The sequence below is a fragment of the Eleutherodactylus coqui genome, chromosome 10, assembly GCF_035609145.1.
Source record: "Eleutherodactylus coqui strain aEleCoq1 chromosome 10, aEleCoq1.hap1, whole genome shotgun sequence".
Taxonomy (NCBI): Eukaryota; Metazoa; Chordata; class Amphibia; order Anura; family Eleutherodactylidae; genus Eleutherodactylus; species Eleutherodactylus coqui.
This window is the reverse complement of record NC_089846.1, coordinates 67,671,422-67,689,020: the sequence shown is the minus strand read 5'-3', so window position 1 is coordinate 67,689,020 and position 17,599 is coordinate 67,671,422.

The following is a 17,599-nucleotide window of genomic DNA, read 5'->3' as shown; positions in this document are numbered from 1 at the left end:
TTTGGATCTTGTTGACTTGCCAGCTATTCAAGCTCTAGAAGCCCTGGAAGATGAAAATCTAAGACCTATTGGAACTGGACCCTTTACAAATCTCAAACCGACCAGTCGAGCGAATCCACCATCTTTAAATAGTCCAGAAATAGACATATTCGAAAAATTAGTCCTTAAAGAATTAAAAGCATTGAACCCTTCAAAATTTACCCGCCCTAATCTTACAAAAGGAGAATCTCTTGCTCTAAAAAATCTTGAAAACAATAAGGCAATAATCATAAAAGCTGCCGATAAAGGCGGGAATATTGTTATAATGGATCGGGAACAATACGTAGGCATGTGCCAACATCTGTTGAGTGATACATCTACTTACGGCATGTTGTCCCACGACCCGACAGACAGCTTTTCACGTGACTTACAAAAAATATTTTAAAAAGCCCTAGAGCTGGGATGCATAGACAACACTGAATATCAATTTCTGTATCCCAAAAAACCGACTACAGCTACCTTTTACGCACTTCCTAAAGTGCATAAGGGCCTCAACCCACTCAGGGGACGGCCGATCATCTCGGGGGTTGATAACCTTACCCAGAACTTGAGCACATACGTTGACAGGATACTTAGACCCTTTGTATCATCTTTACGATCATTTGTCCAGGACACTATGGACGTCCTACGCACCCTAGATGGCCTTACTGTTAATCCAGACACAATTATGGCCTCACTGGACATTGAATCGTTGTATAGCTCCATCCCCCACCAAGGTGGTCTTAAGGCGATGGAGTTCTTTCTGAATCAAAGAGGACCTTTATATAATATGCATAACAAATGTGTCCTGGAATTCCTTGAATTTATCCTAAACCACAATTTTTTCCTGTTTGAAGCCAAGTACTTCCACCAGCTCAGGGGCACCGCGATGGGGACTCCTTGTGCCCCATCGTATGCCAACCTGTACCTGGGCTGGTGGGAGGAACGGATCTTCAACAGTGATAACATCATGGGGTCAGATAACATCTCATTGTGGATACGTTATATTGACGATGTACTCCTGTTCTGGAATGGCGATCGGTCGTCCCTTGAGGTATTCATTGATCATCTAAACCATAATGATCTGAATCTTCGGATTACTTCGGAAATTAATACCACTACGCTTCCCCCTTCTGGATCTCCAAATTAAAAAAGATCCATCGGGACAGATAACATCCTCTCTTTTCCGTAAGTCCACGGCGACAAACAGCTTACTTACCTGGGACAGTTTCCATCCTGCACCATTAAAACGTGGCATACCAAAAGGTCAGTTTCTGCGACTCCGACGCAATTGTTCGGATAATTCGAGTTTTGAAATGGAAAGTAAAAAATTGTATGATCGCTTTAAAAATCGCAATTATCCCAAAAATGTCATCGACCAAGCATTTATCTTTGCATCATCTCAAGAAAGGACTACTCTCCTTCAACCTAAGATCCGTTCCTTGGACAATAAAGCCAGAATTATTGGCACTTACGACACTTGCTTGATACAAATAAGGAATATCCTCAACTACTATTGGGATATCCTGAAACGCGACAAAGACCTTAAAGGGGTTGTCCCGCGAAAGCAAGTGGGGTTATCCACTTCTGTATGGCCATATTAATGCACTTTGTAATGTACATCGTGCATTAATTATGAGCCATACAGAAGTTATTCACTTACCTGTTCCGTTGCTAGCGTCCCCGTCTCCATGGTGCCGTCTAATTTCAGCGTCTAATCGCCCGATTAGACGCGCTTGTGCAGTCCGGTCTTCTCCCTTCTGAATGGGGCCGCTCGTGCCGGAGATCTGCTCCTCGTAGCTCCGCCCCGTCACATGTGCCGATTCCAGCCAATCAGGAGGCTGGAATCAGCAATGGAACGCACAGAGCCCGCGGTGCACCATGGGAGAAGACCTGCGGTCCACCGTGGGTGAAGATCCCGGCGGCCATCTTCGCAAGGTAAGTAAGAAGTCACCAGAGCGCGGGGATTCGGGTAAGTACTATCCGTTTTGTTTTTTTTAAACCCCTGCATCGGGTTTGTCTCCCGCCGAACGGGGGGGCTATTGAAAAAAAAAAAAACCCGTTTCGGCGCGGGACAACCCCTTTAATGATTTTCTTCCCGAAAGACCATCTATAACATTCCGCCGTGGCCATAATTTAAAAGACCATCTAGTGAAAAGTCACCTCTCTCCCAATGAAAGGCAAATTACTTGGCTTGGTTCCAGCAAGCCCCAAGGTAGCTTTCCATGCCAGGGCTGCCTCGCTTGCCCTTTTATCCTGCGCGGTAATACTTTTAAGTCATCATCTACTAATACAGTTTACTCATGCAGAGACTTCATTAACTGTCGAACACAAAACATAGTCTATCTTGCCACATGTTCTTGCCCCATGAACTATGTGGGCAAGACAATTCGACAATTTCATCGCAGAATTCTCGATCACCTAGGGAACATCAGACGCCATGAGTCGACCCCCCTAGCAGACCATATGTGGAAATTCCTGAACAAAACAACTGAAATTTCAAGGGATTGAAATTATCAGGACTCATGGGCGTCGCGGTGATACGGACAAAAAACTCCTATGCAAAGAGGCAGCAATACAGTTAATCCTAGTGGCTTAAATGAGAATATGTATTTCAACTGTTTTTTGTAATCCCTCTATAGCTAATCTTTCTTCTCTTTGATTATACAGCCGGCATCTATCAGTCATTGGCTCTATTATGAGAATACCAATATTTTGATTTTATCATGCATTTAGAGTGCTGTTTTACAAAGGAATTCAAAAATCAGCCCATTATTATGTTATGTGATTCTTCCTTGTCATTGCGCTAAGTGAGCAATATCTAAGACGCTACGTTCATCGGTTGTTCTTTAAACCATCTAATTATTAGATTTATGCAGTATATGCATGACTCTTTCTACATTACGTAGCCTTAAAATAACCATTACCGACACACAGTACATATATATATATATATATATATATATATATATATATACTTAAATAAATTTCTTTCTGTGTCTTATAACTAACAACCAATAAATCCTCACTAAACGCATTCTGTATACTGTATTCTATGCTGTAGCATCTAATTAATCTGCACTATATACATCCCAGTCTCACTTATGTGTCTTCTGGGCAGTGCAGATCACATGACCGCTATTGCCATGGCAATCTACATTGCTTTTAATAAGCTATTTCTTTGAATGAAGCCGATCATGTGACACAACAGAATGTCAGGACGTGCCATATCACATGACCGACGTGATGACGTCACAGCGCTGCACGTGCGTGCGCAGTAACGGATCGCCGTTAGCGATCTTTCTAAAGTAAAATTTAAAGATCCATGTGTACATACGGTCGATCAGACTATGAGGGAGGCTGCTGCAACATTTGTCCTCACTAATACACCCAGTTTGAGCCAAACAGCAGATTATAAACTGACTTCTTCTCCCTGTTTTCCCTTAGATCAGTGGAGTCGTCCTAACCCCTCCCACTATAACATCTGATTGGCTGATTCTCCACACCAACCCCCTTTAGGGTAGGGCTTCTTGGTATATCAGTAGCAGCACTCTGGGCTCACAAACATAATGCCTGAGCTCACCATCAGAGCTCCAGGCTCTACCACTTTTGTTATTTTATCTGAATGTGTGTGTGTTGGATGTAGGTCTCATATCTAGGCAGCAAAGACACTGCTCTGCTTATGCTACTATGCGCTGCCTAGAGACCTTGATAGAATGAAAGGGATCTGAAAAAAAGCTCTATGTAGCCTGGAACTCTATCTCTCTTTTTTGATAGACTAGTCCCAGGCTACTATATATCTATAGAGCTTATTATATGAACAAGTTGCAGACCGCTATTATTTCGCTATTTAGCGACCTTGTTCAAAGATTATTGGATGATGAACTAAGTATGGGTCTTGAATAATCCCCTACTTTCTAGTTCTGATCCCATTTCAATTCTTTGAGGTTAGTTGATGTGCAGTATTTCTCTATAAATCAGTATATCTCCTGCACATCTCCTAACTAGCCTGCATGACCACACCAACAAAAATTTGACAGAGATTATATAACCCTCTATGTCCCAAAACACGATTGTGGTACTTTCTCAAAATCTGACAGAAAGTATTTAAACCCTTCGTGTCCCAAAACACGACTGTGGTACTTTCTCAAAATCTGACAGAAACTATTTAACCCTTCGTGTCCCAAAACACGATTGTGGCACTTTCTCTTAACTCTTTGTGTCCCAAAACAAGATTGTGGCACTTTCTCAAAATTGGACAGAAAGTATTTAACCCTTCGTGTCTCAAGACACGATTGTGGCACTTTCTCTCTCTCTCTTTCTCTTCAGTCTTCAACTCAATGAACCTGTCATATCGTATGGCATAACTCATACAATTGCTCCTGATGAACTACCAACAATCCTAGTAGGGAAACGCGTTGAGCAGTAATTATTCCTGAGCAAGTAATCATATTTCTACGAGCAGTAATTATTCTTGAGCAGTAATCACCCTTTCACATAAAGAGAGTTCTTCCATTCTTCTCTCTTGAGTTATATGAGTTGCATATTGAGCTATACTTATACTAAAGAGAGCTTACCGTTCTTTTCAAATGATATGGACTGATACTACTCTGAGCCAAATACTTGAGGTACTTTTATGGTTTCCTCAAATCATATTATTGGCTAAGTAACTATCAAATCCTGTGATCATCAACCTATCCGAATGTGACCACTTTGTTACAGACGGTCGCTACACTGATGCGTGACACTCTTCTTATAGTTTATAGGTACTGCGGCCCCGCTTTAGTGACCATTGGATTGATTAATCGCAAGTGATGATTAAACCAGTGCGATCTCCATACGTTTTTTGAGCAATTTTGCTCCAGTACCAAAGTGTCCCTAGACTTATATCTGATACCCGTAATTCTACTCATTAAATTACGGACTATCTGTTGCATCACTAGCGACTCTTCAGTCTCGTCTTTATCATAGCCTAGGTGGGGTGATTCTAATAACTCCATATACCCACCGAACTGTAATATTCTCTGTCTTTATGTTTGTCTTGTTCTTAGCCCAAGTCATTATTTTATGTTAGTCTTTAATAAAAGTTATATTTTAGTCTGTCTGTCACTGTGAAGGGCTCCAATTTGATTTAGTCAGACAAAGCTCTGCCCCTGTGATTCTACTAGTGGATTATAGACTAAACTGGAGTAACCAATGCCAGTCAGCTGCTGCAAAAGCTAATAAAGTCTTGGGGTGCATAAAAAGAGGTATAGGAGCGAGGAACAAGAACATTATCCTCCCACTATATAAGGCACTTGTCAGGCCTCACATGTAATTCAGTGAATGATTTGTGCCATTAGATTTGTTACATCTACACCATTGCCATAAAATCATAAAATTTGAGTTTGATACATTAAGTGACCTGTCAGACCAGGTCAAAGTCCCTATGTTAAGTCTACCAGTGTTGCTGTGCTTCAGCCAACAGTGCCGCTAGGGAGAGCCAAGCATTGCTAAGCAACAGTCATATCAAGTTTATATAAAGAATAGTGCTTACCAGTTTGACTGTTGCCATGTCCCCAAAACGTGGCAAACCAAGCCATGGACGGCAAACAGTTCAAGCCGAATCCTCAGCCCACCCACACAGGATCACTTCCCACTCCTCAGGCCAGTGTCTGAGACACTTCTGTAACCTGTAGCACCTGCCCCAGAACCCATGCCTCCCCATTATTGCAGAGCGAACAGATACTAAGTTGGTACCACACGGGAACCAGAACATGACCTTTTACAAAATGTTGCAGCAAAACCATTAGCTCTTAAGGGTTGTATTGGTTCTCTCCAGTCCAGCATCTGTATTTCCAACCCCCCCCCCAAAAAAAATGCTCTCCTAATGTCTGCAATCCCGCTGCGAGCCTCATCCAGCGGGAAAAGGCATCAGAAATGAAGTGATCTGAAGTTGTCACTGCAAAAAGTTTGGCATAGTTTCAGAGATGGTATAGAATAATTGTTGTGTGGTGTAATTATGTTTAACTTGTTGAAAACTGCTAAAATCGGATTGGTAACTGGAGAACCATCAAGTCCAAACCAGAGTCTATAATTACATGTGCATAGTTCTAGAGAGTTCAGTTGAGATATAGTTTGAGCGAGTCTAAGGAGTACAGAGATCTGAAGAGAGTGTGCAGTGGTGAAGCAGAGGTGGAATAGTAAGAAACTAAAAGAGTTAGAAAGCTAAAAGTACCAGAAAGCTGGTTAAAGAACAGCCAGAAACAGTGTATTCCCTGATTCCAAGGAAAGGAGAAAGGTGCGAGATATGAAGCATGAGTGTTGTGGGAAAATTTACAAGAGAGGTGAGGTGGTATCTCCAGTGGTAATAATTAGAGATGAGCAAACGCACTCGGATAAGCACTACTCGTCCGAGTAATGTGCTTTATCCGAGTACCGCTGTGCTCGTCTTGAAAGATTCAGGGAGCGCCGCTGCTGACAGGTGAGTTGCGGCGGGGAGCAGGGGAGAGCGGACGGGAGAGAAGGAGAGAAAGATCTCCCCTCCGTTCCTCCCGGCTCTCCCCTGCAGCTCCCCGCTCCGCGGCGCTCCCCGAATCTTTCAAGACAAGAACAGCGGTACTCGGATAAAGCACATTACTCGGACGAGTAGTGCTTATCCGAGTACGTTCGCTCATCTCTAGTAATAATTACTTTGGGGTGTTTTTTGGTTCATTGACCCCAATACGGCTGTGCATTTTCTTTTCCTCCCCATCTTAATTGGACTTTACTATACAAGTCAGTGCTGCTGGACTCTATACCTACACGGTGGTATCTCCAGTCACTAAGACTCTGAAATCTGATGTAAAAGAAAATTGTACTGTATTGGACGTTGCTTTGTTTTGTCTGGAACGTCAAATAAAACGCAAGTCATACTGATTTCACTGTTAGCTCATCTTCTGGAGCTCCTTCCCACTAGAAACATCCACACTATGCTACACACTATACCACCCTCCAATACCTGGGACTACTACAGTAGGAGCCACTGCAACTCCCATCCAGATGCCTATCGAAATGAATCCATTAGTGGCCCCTGTATCCAAATTTTCTCAAAGGACCCCTGAATGAGAGTGTTAGGGCCTACCATGTCACTACAAACCTCAGTCTGAGGTATGAACAAGGAGGGAAAAGGACACGAGACCCTTACTTTTGTGAGAAAGACTCACCCTACCTTAAACATGTACATTTATTTAAAGGAGATGTCCCGAGGCAGCAAGTGGGGTTATACACTTCTGTATGGCCATAATAATGCACTTTGTAATGTACATTGTGCATTAATTATGAGCCATACAGAAGTTATAAAAAGTTTTATACTTACCTGCTCCGTTGCTAGCGTCCTCGTCTCCATGGAGCCGACTAATTTTTGGCCTCCGATGGCCAAATTAGCCGCGCTTGCGCAGTCCGGGTCTTCTGCAGTCTTCTATGGGGCTCCGTGTAGCTCCGTGTAGCTCCGCCCCGTCACGTGCCGATTCCAGCCAATCAGGAGGCTGGAATCGGCAGTGGACCGCACAGAAGAGCTGCGGTCCACGGAGGAAGAGGCCATCTTCAGCGGTGAGTAGAGAAGTCACCGGAGCGCGGGGATTAAGGTAAGCGCTCCGGTGAGCTTTCTTTACCTCCCTGCATCGGGGTTGTCTCGCGCCGAACGGGGGGGGGGTTGAAAAAAAAAAAAACCCGTTTCGGCGCGGGACAACCCCTTTAACCTTTTATGGGCTGAACTTTGATAAGTCCCATGAGTATTGTTTAGTTCTTATGTTCTTTTTTTTATGTTGTGCTCCTCCATGTTTGAATAAAAAAAAAAAAGGACTTGCACAACACCATGCCAAATAAAATGAATTTATTAGACTTTGTAATCACATTCAAATTTAAAGAGCCGCATCAACATGCTATGTTGTATAATAAGGACTCTGTCAATTCTGAAAGGCCTTATCAAAGATACATTTACATTGTGTTATTACTTCAAACAGCCTGGTGCAGGACATTTTTCATTTATTGCTGAGGGCTGCCTGTGATTGGCTGATCGCTAATCACAGGCAGCGCTTACCTGTCAATGATGGCTGGGTACTGCCCCTGATTGGTTACAGCACTCAGCCAATCAGGGGCAGTGCTTTCTGGGGGCAGGGATTTTTCAATCCCTAGCCTCCAGAAGACGCCTGTTGGGGCCGGAGAGAAGAGCCGAATGGCTCTTCTAGGTATGTTACTTTTTTTTTTTCTTTACAGCTTGAGGAAGGATTTACAGGGAAAGGGGTTATATTTTAGGCCCTTCCCCGAAAATTATTGCTGCGGATCTTGCCTGCAAGCCATTGCTTTCAATGGGGCTGCAGCAGCGCTAGCCCCATAGAAAGCAATGCATAGCTTTGCGGACCTCTGCCACATCTGTCACAGTTATGGCAAAGGGTTCCTTCATCCCCGCGGTCCCCACGGGGATAAAGGAGTCTCCTGCCATAGCTGTCACAACTGTGTGAGGGGAGCGCGATGTACTGCCTATGTTTTCAAAAGGGATAGCGCTGCTGCCGCCGGCCCCATTGAAAACAATGGGCGATGGCACTGCTTTTTCTTAGCGCTGCGAATGTGTAGTGAAGGCATCGCAAATGAGAATTAAACCATTGAAAATCATTGGTTTCATTTTCATGCGTTTTCAAGTCAAAGAGGTAAGACGTACCTGGTTCTCCCCGCCTGCGTCATCAAGACTGAAGCTTCTTTCCTTGATTCTCTGCAGGGAAATAGCTATCAGTCAACATGCTGCAGGCAGGTAGAGCCCGACATGGCCCACTTTTTTGACTCTAGAGCCAAACTCAATGTCCAATTTCTAAATTGTTTTTTTCTGAAATGCTGCAGCGTTGCAGAATACAACATACATAGAGAAAATGGGCATATCTGATCCAGGTTCATCCTGCCTGTAGTACAGGCAGCAAATGATTAACCTGGTGACAGGTTCTCTTTGAGGGAAAAGCAAAAGCATGCAGCACAACACATGTATAGACACCAAGCATAAAAAAAGCTTGGGACAACAATTTCAAATGAAAAATATTTCAAAAAGTTCAGTAATTAATCATGTACATGACTGCCTGTACCTGATAATGGAGAAAGTAGGTAAAAATCTCAATATTGCAAAAAAAAAAAAAATGCATAAGCACAATAAAAAGGATGGGGATCAACTGAAGGAGGCAAGATTTTTTTAGAGGCTCACAGAAAACCAGTTTAAGGGTGCGTTCACACGAGCGCATAAACGGCGCGTTTTTGCGCCCAAGCGTATAAACGTGACCATCTGAGGCATTGGTTTCCAATGTATTCGTTCGCACGGGCGACTTTACGGCGCGTAAAAGGCAACCCGAAAAAAAACGGAACATATGCGACCGAAATACGCGCCAACGCATATTCGATGGCCGAAAAGATAGTTTGCAAAGTAGGAACAAACGATAATACGCTTTCTAGCTCTGGTCATGATCGCCGAAAAATGTTCTTTCCGGCGATTAAACGCTGCGCACGTGCGAACGTAAATACGCCTACGCTCGTGTGACCGCGCCCTAAAACTGGGAAAACTGTTTAAAGTGGCAAACAGGGGGACCAATTTTGTTTGTTGCCCATTTGCTATAAAACCTCACCAAAAACACATATTATATAATGAGTAGAGATGAGCGAACGTACTCGTCCGAGCTTGATATTCATGCGAATATTAGGGTGTTCGGGATGCTCGTTACTCGTAACGAGTACCACGCGATGTTCCGGTTACTTTCAGTTTCCTCTCTGAGACGTTAGCGCGCTTTTCTGGCCAATTGAAAGACAGGGAAGGCATTACAACTTCCCCCTGTGACGTTCAAGCCCTATACCACCCCCCTGCTGTGAGTGGCTGGAAAGATCAGATGTCACCCGAGTATAAAAATCGGCCCCTCCCGCGGCTCGCCACACATGCCTTGTGACTTAGCTGAGGGAAAGTACTATCGTGCTGGAGCTGCTGTAGGGAGAGCGTTAGGAGTTAGTGTAGGCTTCAAGAACCCCAACGGCCCTTCTTAGGGCCACATCTACTAGTGTGCAGTACTGTGTTAGCACAGAATTTTTATTTTTTTTTTCCAAAATTGGATCTGCAGAGCATTGCGCCCTGCAATAGGGACAGAAGTGGGGGTTAGGCAGGGAGAGTGTTAGGAGTTAGTGTAGGCTTCAAGAACCCCAACGGTCCTTTCTAGGGCCACATCTATCCGTGTGCAGTACTGTCCAGGCTGCTGTTAGCAGTGTTGCATTTCTTTTTTTTTTTTCTCAAAACCGGCTGTGCAGAGCATTGCACCCGGCATTAATACTACAGGGATAGAATTGTGTAGGCAGGGCCAGAAGACATACATTATTCATTGAATACACGCAGTGTGGGTGTTCCTTGTAAAAAGCAGGGAAAAAATTCTATTTGGCCTGCCTCTTACAGTACTCAGGGCTCTGTGTACGTGTGTGCTGTGCGCTGAACGTTCAGAAAAAATCAGACGCAGTCAGCTACGTTTTACCGCAGGCGTGCGGCAATTTTTTTCCTGCATGGGAAATCCCTGATCTGCTGTAGGTAGCGAATTACTTTGCATCACTGCAGTTCTGGGACAAATTGGCAGGGCCACAACACAGTTATTAAACTTAGTATTCATTGAATACACGCAGTGTGGGTGTTCCTTGTAAAAAGCAGGGAAAAAATTCTATTTGGCCTGCCTCTTACAGTACTCAGGGCTCTGTGTACGTGTGTGCTGTGCACTGAACGTTCAGAAAAAATCAGACGCAGTCAGCTACGTTTTACCGCAGGCGTGCGGCAATTTTTTTCCTGCATGGGAAATCCCTGATCTGCTGTAGGTAGCGAATTACTTTGCATCACTGCAGTTCTGGGACAAATTGGCAGGGCCACAACACGGTTATTAAACTTAGTATTCATTGAATACACGCAGTGTGGGTGTTCCTTGTAAAAAGCAGGGAAAAAATTCTATTTGGCCTGTCTCTTACAGTACTCAGGGCTCTGTGTACGTGTGTGCTGTGCGCTGAACATTCAGAAAAAATCAGACGCAGTCAGCTACGTTTTACCGCAGGCGTGCGGCAATTTTTTTCCTGCATGGGAAATCCCTGATCTGCTGTAGGTAGCGAATTACTTTGCATCACTGCAGTTCTGGGACAAATTGGCAGGGCCACAACACAGTTATTAAACTTAGTATTCATTGAATACACGCAGTGTGGGTGTTCCTTGTAAAAAGCAGGGAAAAAATTCTATTTGGCCTGCCTCTTACAGTACTCAGGGCTCTGTGTACGTGTGTGCTGTGCGCTGAACGTTCAGAAAAAATCAGACGCAGTCAGCTACGTTTTACCGCAGGCGTGCGGCAATTTTTTTCCTGCATGGGAAATCCCTGATCTGCTGTAGGTAGCGAATTACTTTGCATCACTGCAGTTCTGGGACAAATTGGCAGGGCCACAACACAGTTATTAAACTTAGTATTCATTGAATACACGCAGTGTGGGTGTTCCTTGTAAAAAGCAGGGAAAAAATTCTATTTGGCCTGTCTCTTACAGTACTCAGGGCTCTGTGTACGTGTGTGCTGTGCGCTGAACATTCAGAAAAAATCAGACGCAGTCAGCTACGTTTTACCGCAGGCGTGCGGCAATTTTTTTCCTGCATGGGAAATCCCTGATCTGCTGTAGGTAGCGAATTACTTTGCATCACTGCAGTTCTGGGACAAATTGGCAGGGCCACAACACAGTTATTAAACTTAGTATTCATTGAATACACGCAGTGTGGGTGTTCCTTGTAAAAAGCAGGGAAAAAATTCTATTTGGCCTGCCTCTTACAGTACTCGGGGCTCTGTGTACGTGTGTGCTGTGCGCTGAACGTTCAGAAAAAATCAGACGCAGTCAGCTACGGTTGAATGCAGCCTTGCGCCAATTTCTTTCCTGCCTGGGAAATACCTGCTCTGCCACAGTTAATAACTCTGCAACAGTAAAGTTCTGTGACACTTTTGCAGGGCCGCAACACAGTGTCAGTTATTAAACTTATTATTCAGTGAATAGACGCAGTGGGCCTATCCTTTTAAACAAAAGGGAAGAAAGTATATTTGCCCTGCCTCTGTCAGTCCTAAGGGCTCTGGGTACGTGTGTGCTGCGTGGAGAACGTAAAAAAATCAGACGCAACCAGCTACGGTTCAGTGCAGCCTTGCACCAATTTCTTTCCTGCCTGGGAAATCAAATCACTGGTAATACAGCATGCTGAGGGGTAGGGGTAGGCCTAGAGGACGTGGACGCGGCCGAGGACGCGGAGGGCCAAGTGAGGGTGTGGGCACAGGCCGAGCTCCTGATCCAGGTGTGTCGCAGCCGCCTGCTGCGCGATTAGGAGAGAGGCAAGTTTCTGGCGTCCCCACATTCATCGCCCAATTAATGGGTCCACGCGGGAGACCTTTATTAGAAAATGAGCAGTGTGAGCAGGTCCTGTCCTGGATGGCAGAAAGTGCTTCGAGCAGCCTATCGTCCAGCCACAGTTCTGCGCCGTCCACTGCTGCAAATCCGAATCCTCTGTCTGCTGCTCCTCCTTCCTCCCAGCCTCCTCACTCCACTACAATGACACATGCTCAGGAGCGGGAACACTCCCAGGAACTTTTCTCGGGCCCCTGCTCAGATTGGGCAGCAGTGGTTCCTCTACCACCAGAGGAGTTTATCGTCACTGATGCCCAACCATTGGAAAGTTCCCGGGGTCCGGGGGATGAGGCTGGGGACTTCCGCCAACTGTCTCAAGACCTTTCAGTGGGTGAGGAGGACGATGACCATGAGACACAGTTGTCTTGCAGTGAGGTAGTAGTAAGGGCAGTAAGTCCGAGGGAGCAGCGCACAGAGGATTCGGAGGAAGAGCAGCAGGACGATGAGGTGACTGACCCCACCTGGTGTGCAACGCCTACACAGGACAGGTCTTCAGAGGGGGAGGCACGGGCAGCAGCAGGGCAGGTTGCAAGAGGCAGTGTGGTGGCCAGGGGTAGAGGCAGGGCCAAACCGAATAATCCACCAAGTGTTTCCCAAAGCGCACCCTCGCGCCATGCCACCCTGCAGAGGCCGAGGTGCTCTAAGGTCTGGCAGTTTTTCACTGAGACACCTGACAACCGACGAACAGTGGTGTGCAACCTTTGTCGCGCCAAGATCAGCCGGGGAGCCACCACCAACAGCCTGACCACCACCAGCATGCGCAGACATATGATGGCCAAGCACCCCACAAGGTGGGACGAAGGCCGTTCACCGCCTCCGGTTTGCACCGCTGCCTCTCCCCCTGTGCCCCAACCTGCCACTGAGATCCAACCCCCCTCTCAGGACACAGGCACGACTGTCTCATGGCCTGCACCCACACCCTCACCTCCGCTGTCCTCGGCCCCATCCACCAATGTCTCGCACCGCACAGTCCAGCCGTCGCTAGCGCAAGTGTTGGAGCGCAAGTACGCCACCACGCACCCACACGCTCAATCGTTAACCGTCCACATAGCCAAATTTATCAGCCTTGAGATGCTGCCGTATAGGGTTGTGGAAACGGAGTCCTTCAAAGCTATGATGGCGGCGGCGGCCCCACGCTACTCAGTTCCCAGTCGCCACTACTTTTCCCGATGTGCCGTCCCAGCCCTGCACGACCACGTCTCCCGCAACATTGTACGCGCCCTCACCAATGCGGTTAGTGGCAAGGTCCACTTTACTACGGACACGTGGACAAGCACAGGCGGGCAGGGCCACTACATCTCCCTGACGGCACATTGGGTGAATTTAGTGGAGGCTGGGACAGAGTCAGAGCCTGGGACCGCTCACGTCCTACCCACCCCCAGAATTGCGGGCCCCAGCTCGGTGGTGGTATGTTCGGCGGTGTATGCTTCTTCCACTAAAGCACCCTCCTCCTCCTCCTCAACCTCTGTCTCGCAATCTAGATGTGTCAGCAGCAGCAGGACGTCGCCAGCAGTCGGTGTCGCGCGGCGTGGCAGCACAGAGGTGGGCAAGCATCAGCAGGCCGTGCTGTAACTACTCAGCTTAGGAGATAGGAGGCACACGGCCCACGAACTGCTGCAGGGTCTGACAGAGCAGACCGACCGTTGGCTTGCGCCGCTGAGCCTCCAAGTGGGCATGGTCGTGTGTGACAACGGCCGTAACCTGGTGGCGGCTCTGCAGCTCGGCAGCCTCACGCACGTGCCATGCCTGGCCCACGTCTTTAATTTGATGGTTCAGCGCTTTCTGAAAAGCTACCCACGCTTGTCAGACCTGCTCGTAAAGGTGCGCTGGCTCTGCGCACATTTCCGCAAGTCCCACACGGACGCTGCCACCCTGCGCACCCTGCAACATCGCTTTAATCTGCCAGTGCACCGGCTGCTGTGCGACGTGCCCACACGGTGGAACTCTACGCTCCACATGTTGGCTAGGCGCTATGAGCAGCGTAGAGCTATAGTGGAATACCAACTCCAACATGGGCGGCGCAGTGGGAGTCAGCCTCCTCAATTCTTTTCAGAAGAGTGGGCCTGGTTGGCAGACATCTGCCAGGTCCTTCGAAACTTTGAGCAGTCTACCCAGGTGGTGAGCGGCGATGCTGCAATCATTAGCGTCACCATTCCTCTGCTATGCATCTTGAGAAGTTCCCTGCAAACCATAACGGCAGCCGCTTTGCGCTCGGAAACCGAGCCGGGGGAAGACAGTATGTCGCTGGATAGTCAGAGCACCCTCCTGACTATATCTCAGCGCGTTCAGGAGGAGGAGGAGGAGCATGAGGAGGATGAGGAGGAGGGGGAAGAGACAGCTTGGCCCACTGCTGACGGTACCCATGCTGCTTGCCTGTCATCATTTCAGCGTGTATGGCCTGAGGAGGAGGAGGAGGAGGAGGAGGATCCTGAAAGTGATCTTCCTAGTGCGGACAGCCATGTGTTGCATACAGGTACCCTGGCACACATGGCTGACTTCATGTTAGGATGCCTTTCTCGTGACCCTCGCATTCAACGCATTCTGGCCACTACGGATTACTGGGTGTACACACTGCTCGACCCACGCTATAAGGAGAACCTTCCCACTCTCATTCCCGAAGAGGAAAGGGGTTCGAGAGTGTTGCTATACCACAGGACCCTGGCGGACAAGCTGATGGTAAAATTCCCATCCGACAGCGGTAGTGGCAGAAGGCGCAGTTCCAAGGGCCAGGTAGCAGGGGAGGTGCGTAGATCGAGCAGCATGTACAGCCCAGGCAGTGCAACAGTCTTTAAGGGCCTGGCCAGCTTTATGGCTCCCCAGCAAGACTGTGTCACCGCTCCCCAGTCAAGGCTGAGTCGGCGGGAGCACTGTAAAAGGATGGTGAGGGAGTACGTAGCCGATCGCACGACCGTCCTCCGTGACGCCTCTGCCCCCTACAACTACTGGGTGTCGAAGCTGGACACGTGGCCTGAACTCGCGCTGTATGTCCTGGAGGTGCTTGCTTGTCCTGCGGCTAGCGTCTTGTCGGAAAGGGTGTTTAGTGCGGCTGGGGGAATCATCACAGATAAGCGTACCCGCCTGTCAACCGACAGTGCCGACAGGCTAACACTCATCAAGATGAACAAAGCCTGGATTTCCCCAGACTTCTCTTCTCCACCAGCGGACAGCAGCGATACGTAAGCAATACGTAGGCTGCACCCGCGGATGGAAGCTACGTTCTCTCTCACCATCCAAAACGGGGACATTTCTGCTTCATCAATCTGTGTCTAATATTCCTCCTCCTCCTGCTCCTGCTCCTGAAACCTCACGTAATCACGCTGAACGGGCAATTTTTCTTAGGGCCACAAGGCTCACTCATCTAATTTTTCTAAACAATTTTTATATGTTTCAATGCTCTTAAAAGCGTTGAAACTTTAACTTGAACCAATTTTTCGTTAAACTGGGCTGCCTCCAGGCCTAGTTACCACTTAAGCCACATTAACCAAAGCGATTAATGGGTTTCACCTGCCATCTTGGTTGGGCATGGCCAATTTTTACTGAGGTACATTAGTACTGTTGGTACACCAATTTTTTGGGGCCCTCACCTACAGTGTAATCATAGCAATTTGTATGTTCTTCGCCTGCACTCATGGTACAGAAGTGTGTGTGGGGTTGGCCTACACTTTAGCTACATAAATGTAACTTGGGCCTTGGCTATACTGCAGCTACTGAAATGGAACTAAAACTGCGCTCCCACTATACTGCTGCTTCGAAATTGTTACTGGGGCCTGTCTTGAGTGCTACTATTACTGACATGGAACGAAGACTGCGCTCCCGCTATACTGCTGCTTCGGAATTGTTACTGGGGCCTGTCTTGAGTGCTACTATTGCTGACATGGAACGAAGACTGCGCTCCCGCTATACTGCTGCTTCGGAATTGTTACTGGGGCCTGTCTTGAGTGCTACTATTACTGACATGGAACGAAGACTCCGCTCCCACTATACTGCTGCTTCGGAATTGTTACTGGGGCCTGTCTTGAGTGCTACTATTGCTGACATGGAACGAAGACTGCGCTCCCGCTATACTGCTGCTTCGGAATTGTTACTGGGGCCTGTCTTGAGTGCTACTATTGCTGACATTGAACGAAGACTGCGCTCCGCCTATAATGCTGCTAGTGATATGTTAGTGGGGCCTGTCCTAATGCTACGGCTGAAATGTTACGAATTATGGGCTCTGCCTATACCGCTGCTAATGGTATGTCTCTGGGGTGTGGAAACAGAGGCTTCCCAAAGACATGATGGCGGCGAGGCCATTTCCCACCAACGCGGTTACTGTTAAGGTGCATATAACCACGGACACGTGGAGAGGACACGTAGTGCCTCAAAAACATCCCCCTCCTCCTCCAACAGGGAAAACATTCTTGGCAAATGCCTTTGCATTGGTTCGTCTGGTGGCAGTCCAAGAATTTCACCTTTACCGACACTACAAGAGAGCCCCCCCACCATCCCCCCGCCACGGCCCACTTAATCCTGGCCACATTCCGAAAACCAACAAAATAAAAACGCGCTACTAGGTCCGCAGTCACCACCACATTACCACCAACGCGGTTACTGTTAAGCTGCATATAACCACGGACATGTGGAGAGGACACGTAGTGCCTCAAAAACATCCCCCCGCCACGGCCCACTTAATCCTGGCCACATTCCGAAAACCAACAAAATAAAACCGCGCTACTAGGTCCGCAGTCACCACCACATTACCACCAACGCGGTTACTGTTAAGGTACATATTACCAGTCTGACTGGGGCATGCAGACACCTTGACAGAATGAATAGTGTGTGGCACATAGATTCCCCATTGCTATGCCCACGTGTGCAGCTCCAGATGGAGGTGGCACAGGATTCTATTTCTCATTGCTTCTGTACAGCATTGTGGGCTATCGCCCCACCACTTTTAAAGAGGGTCGCTACCTAGCCGTGCCAACCCCTCTGCAGTGTGTGCCTGCGGTTCCTCCTCATGGCAGACGCACTTATAAATAGACATGAGGGTGGTGTGGCATGAGGGCAGCTGAAGGCTGCGCAGGGACAGTTTGTTGTGCGCTGTGGACACTGCGTCGTGCGGGGGGTTGGGCAGCATGTAACCCAGGAGAAGTGGCAGCGGAGTGTC